We start from the raw sequence: 6,397 nt of genomic DNA on the forward strand, positions 1-6,397 counted from the left end.
TTGGGAAATATCTGCAGGCTTCCGAAGTGTTCTAAAAGTTAATGAGCGCTATTTCTCCTCCCTAATGCTACTCACATCAGGTCCTGTGCCAGTTTTACTTTTGACAAATGTGGAGCCCACTAGCCCACTTGATAGACCCTCTCTCTGATGACTCATCTGTTACTCTCATCGCTTCAATTACTGGACTGTATGGAGATGTCAACTATTTGTGATAAATGACTTATAGATGTTACAGTGATGGTTAAAAAGTCTGCTTGCTCTTCAGTCAGCTTAGTGTAACCCTTGTCCTATCCTAGGTATGTTGATGTTGGGAGTGGGGCCATCTAGACCCTACAAGACAGTGTACTGAACTTTTTTTTAAATGAGTTTTGATTTTCACTGGTGTCTGTGGAAGACATAAAATGGTGTCCACCTTAATCTACATTTTCATGGGAGGGATCACACATCAATGTAAGCCTTTGGTCATCTGGACCCCATAAGATAGCATAAGGGTTAGACAAAAAGAATTCAAAATAACAAGAAAAATTTTTGTTAAAACAGAATAAAAACTATACAATTACCTCCCAGTATTTGCTATCAGTCGATTTGCAGCTTCAGCCATAACTAAGAAGGAAACATGTTGAAAAAAAGCCCTATGGCCATTACTCTAGTTCAAAAAACTTTAAAAGATGAGTGAAAGTTTTTCTGGAGCAAACAAGGAAGGGAATTCTGTTGTTGTAACACTTTGAATAGGGGCGCCCACTCCTGGGTGTCAATTACTGAACATACATTAAACCAGCAGTCTGTCAGGCAGAAAGTGCTAGAAACCAGCTTGATAGTAGAGTAGTAGGGTTGGGGCTATTTTGGGTTAAAACATTCCCATAGAACGTGAAATCACATTTGCATTATATCTTTGACAAAACAGAGAAAAACTGGACATGTATTTAAAAAAACCTCAAAAAGATACCATTTATTTTAGATTTAAATAAACAAAATGAGTAAACTTCCAAAACAGAGAATTACACAAAGAAAATCCGCTGCAAACTGTGTTTTGCATGTTTTCGAATTTCCTTCCCATTTACATGTTCCAACTTAAAATGCAGGTCCAGGGCGGAAAAAGGTTTACCATGAAGTAGGAGAAGTGAAAAACACACACACCCATAGTATTTGACTCGTGCTCATTATTTCACATGGTTCCATAGATAAGCAGCAAATTTCCACGACACGCATCAGTTTTCTATGACAAACTGGTGTTCCTCTTTCCCACCATTGACGTGTTCAGGCAGAGTTTGCTTATTTTAAATATTTTAATCTCCGTATCCATGTCTTCCATCTTGCAGGCCTGTTGCTGTTTCTAGGTTTTTTTTGTGTTTGTATGTTCTAGAAACTCTTGTCAGAGGTGTCTTGCAGCCTCACTGGGCTTCATGTCGGTAATTTTACAGAAGGAAAAGGTCAGTCATAAAATATAAACAAGAGCTGATTGATAAACTAAACTAAACAGACTAAATTAAACTGGTTATCCCTGTCTTTAGACACTTCTTCGTGGTAAGGAAAAAACCTGATTCCAAGAAAAAAAAGAAGAAACCTCAGGAACGTCCACCTGAAGGAGGGATCCTCTCAGGCCATTCACCAGGAGAATTAGCTTACCTTCTTTTCTCAAAAATCAAACGCTGATATTACTGCTCCACAGCTGAATCAGGCTCACACATAGATTTCTGAAGTTGTGCTTTCAACTATAACTACTTTTCTCTTTTGTTAATCTGATCCTAGCTAGAGCCTTAAAACAAACACAACCTAATGGTGCAACAGTAGAGAACTATTAATTTTATATAATCCTATTTACACTAAACATTCTTAGTTTGAAGTCTATAAAAGTTTCAGGAGTTTTTTCATTTTTCAAGAATCACCATTAGGGATTGGATAAAACACATAAAGTTGAAAAAAAGTAGAGGTACACTGTAAAGATGCTGTCACACCGGACGCAATTCGTACGACAAATCCGCGTGCCCCGCAACTCTTTCACTGCGTAGCGAATTCGCTGCTTACCCCCTGTCAAAAAATGTGTTTTTGGTGCTGCGGCCGCATGTGGGAGGAGTTACCAGGTCTGTCTGTGGATATCTCACTTAGAATGAATGGAAGACACATATGACACACGATACAAAAACGTCAGGAATCATGTTGCACTGTTTGGTTATGATTATTATTAAAAGACTTTAATGGCACAGGGGGCTCTGTCTGTATGACAGCCGCTTCCACTGTGTTTCTGTGTCTCTGTGGCTGAGCTCACTGTTTTGTTTTAATCCGAGGGGGAAAATAAAATTAGGAGACTTTTCATCTTTTTTTTTTAATGTCTTGATGAGACCCGAGCTGGCAGCCCCCGCAGCGTCTTGCTGTCTGCCGGCATATCGAGCGAGTGAGCTCTGCAGCGGGAGTTTATCCCGCCTTCGCCCCTAAGTAACCAGATGACCACTCCAACCCTGCTGCTCAAACGGGTAAAGAAAAAAGGATGAAAGTTCTGGACTAGTATTCTACCCCCTGATCTAGTCACTGATTAAGTCACGTTCCCAAATCTGAGTTTCTGATTGTAAGATGCATCTGTCAAGCTTCAGGTATTTACATTTTGACCAATTCGCGCCTCAAATCGAGCTACTGCCAGACTTTCACACCACACCAGTTGCTCATATCGCGCCGCGGGGCTTCAATTCACCTCAGAGCATGCCGGTCCCATTGATAAACATTGGAGCTGGCTGTCTCTACCGTGGGATTTGCGTTAGGTGTGAAAGCAGTAAAATACTTTTATAATAATTACTGACATCCAGCTGCCATCAAATGACTGTAAATTCTACAGCAACTATTTTACAGTATAGGTTTAAGTTTGAGGTCTTTTTAAATCTATTTCTTCTTGTACTACATCATATTTAGTACATTGTTTTTCATTTCATTCATGTCATTCATTTTTATTTGACATGAAAACAAATACAATGTTAAAAAGACTCTAAATTATGGGAAAATGGGAAAATAGTGGGGGAAATGACACCTTCTAATTGACAGTAGACTAAAAATCTCTATTTTTCTGCATTTTAAGCAATTTCACTTCATAAACAAAATAAATAAATCATAAAAAAAAATCAAAATCAATCTTCTGACATCATTAGACGTTTTCTAGAGGCTCTTAACAGTCGGGGCTTTGGAGAATCATGACGGCATATTAAAGTTTGCCTATGTAGACTCAAGTAAGCACATTATGTAAAGCAGCTGGTTGAACCGCGTTGAGCTGGAGCCAAAGCTTCAACAAACTATTGACATATGTTACCTAGCAACAGTTCAATTTTGCTTTACTACTTTTTATTTCGCTGGAGGCAAATAATCTTCTCATTTAGAGCTCTTATCACTGTTTAACACTTTAGTGGGATGCAGAAGATTACCAATTCAAACATGTAAACCAATACATTTAGTTCAAAATGGAAAATATATCCTATGATCAATGTCAATTATTTTTAAAAACTTAAAATTAAATGTTGCAGAAATTTTGTACATTAAAAATACAATATTTCTGCTACTTTTTTAACAAAAACTTTTATATTTGTAAGACATTAGGTTTTAGTGGCAGGAGAATTATACAAGAAAAAGTATTTTCTAAACCGTTGTTGTTGGCCGAAATATACGAGTTTCCTATATTTCACATTTGTTTGCTAGTATGCATATTTGTATATGCGTGTGAGGTGACCAATAAACTTATTTGTATTATGTATATGTTAATGTGTATGTATGTGAAGGTTCTTCCAGCCTGTTTATGAGTGTGTGGATGTTTGTGGACAGACCCAGCCTTTGTTGGTAAATGTTTACCTGTAAAAGTTAAAATGTTAAACTTTGTATGTATTCTATCCACTCCTATGTGATTCTTGAACTTTTTGACCCCTTTTTTTTCTTTTCTTGTACCCCTATCCCTAATATCCCACTCTACTATTGTTTTCCATTGATCTAACTAGAAATACTCTCAAATATAACATTTGGCCTCAAGTACAAAGGGGGTTTATACAAATATACACCTTGTGTGTCCAAAGCTAAACCTTGACGAATCATTTTTTCTAACAGAAGAAGTCCTCAGCTCTCATCTGCCTCGTGAAGAGCTGCTGGACAGGACAAATAATTTAAAAAATGAAATAAAAAAGAGTGAATTTGACAAAAAAAATAAAGAACATTTGCTGAAAATGAATGACACCGCGCACTTGAATTAACAGCAAAGTCAAGGGCAACAATCAGCAGTGCAGGGCCACTCCTTGAGCAAACAGGTTGATCAGTGTCAGACAGCCCTGCTTTGTCTAACACATTTGATAAACAAAATAAACCAAAAGAAGTCATTTTGCATTGCCTTTGTTGGAAACTTTTTCATGTGAAGTTGTTAAAGCAGTTCAAGGAAGCTCAAGTCCCTTCTTCTTTTATTTCTTTGTTCTTTATTTTTGCTGACTCCTTAATAATTCCATAAAACGTTACATTAAGGAACAATTTCAGGAAGATCGGAAGACTTAAGACTTTTTATTTTTGAGAAATCTTTCAAAGTTTTGAAGTCTGTCAAAGAAGAACCAAGAAACACTTAAAATAGTTGGATTTTATGGAAATAAGACTTCATAAATTATATTTTTTGTGTATTTTACGCCAACTTAGCCAACAATTTAGGTATTTTTTTCAGGTCCAAGTGGAATATGAGGCAGTTTTAGGAACAGCACCAACAAAGAAGACACACAAATGCAAAAAAATAGAAGAAAGTGTCAATTAACATATATAAATGAATAAATCACATTATTAAAATAAACTTTAATACATATAGATGCATATTATGTATTATTATTATGTATAACAAACATAGGATGTTGGTATTTTGACATGTTACAATGTAGAGGATTCATTCAAATCCTTCACCACTAGATGTCACTTTTTGCTATTAATAGGAAATTATCTTCAAGTTATAAGTCAATGAATCATTGTTTAGTGTTTCAGACAACTTTAAAAATATATAGATATAAATATTGCTAGATCTTCAAGTGCAGATTTATAACAGATTGCCTCTGAACTGAAACAAATTCACTAGTAAACAGACTAAGCTGCAGCTTTTCAATGACACGTGGTACATGTATCTGTGAATGACTTTGCATCACTATCATGCAGACAAACACTCATTTAGCACATTTAAAGTACATACCCATTTCAAAATAAGCCATAAAACATTTTCTTTACTTATTTAAAAATGTTCACTTAAAATTATACCTAAGGTTTTCACTCCAAATACAATTTAGTTATTTACAACACACGTGTTTGCTTCCCAACATCTGCTTTTCACATGTGTCAAAAGTGCCAGGTCATGCAGGAGGATCCCTTTTTATCAGTCTTCCAGAAATAAGCTTATTTGCAGAGTCTGCCTGGTTAATTTGTTTAGAAAATTTTGAACAACTGTCTGTGTTTTCAGTTCAGATGAGTCAATAATGCTGTAATTATCTGGGAGGTAAATGTACAAAAAGAATAATTGCTAAAAGTAAAGTGGGGGCTAATGTTTGTCACAAGTACAGCTGCCTCTAGTAACGTTGAGTGAGAGATTATGTCTGCTTTTTACTTTTGGAAAATGCATGTACATTTGCAAAAAGTTGTCCATTTTAGTGAACTACAAGTAAACTTATAAGGGTGCGACAATTCACTTCTACAACGAGGGTTAAAAGTGCATATCCACTATATCTTCTTCTCTGTGTTTTTATTTATTTTTTTGTTGACTAAGTTACTATAGAAATACAGTTTGGTGTGGTCATGTGATGAGAAGTTCACCTAAATATGAGGAAGTTAAAACCTTAAAAGGCTAACAAGGACGGGACAATAGCAGCTTTCTGCCTTCCAGGCAGTAATTAAAGTCAAGTAATGAGGATGAGGGCGGACGATTGGTCCACACTCAAAGCCTTAGTGGTTTGATTTATTGCCTTTTTTTAATGACCCTGTTTTTAACTCATGATTCTTCTATTTCTCTTGCTTCAAAATGAAAAGTGAATTTAACGAGATATAATCTTTGAGTCAGAGGGATAAACAGGTCGGACATGTTTTTTTTAAACTTGCTTTATAAGCTATTTTTGGTTTTGGTTGTAATCTTCGATCTGTAGAATGTACGGGCCGAGAACAAAAGAAGAAAGAGGTTGTACCACTGAAGAAATAGTTGCATTTAACAAAATAAAGGTGCTACTAATGTGTATCTTAGACACAGATTTTGTGATAAAACTGCAACGGTTTAATAGAAATGTCATATCTAGTGTTTAAACGTAAGCACAAATACTACAAAACAAAGAAATCTTATCTGACATCAGGTTGTCTGGTTGAAGGAATGAAACGGAACCAGTTTTACAAAACAAGATGCTCCCTCCTCAGGAACACATCTCACTGT

This window comes from Oryzias melastigma, linkage group LG24, assembly GCF_002922805.2.
Source record: "Oryzias melastigma strain HK-1 linkage group LG24, ASM292280v2, whole genome shotgun sequence".
Taxonomy (NCBI): domain Eukaryota; kingdom Metazoa; phylum Chordata; class Actinopteri; order Beloniformes; family Adrianichthyidae; genus Oryzias; species Oryzias melastigma.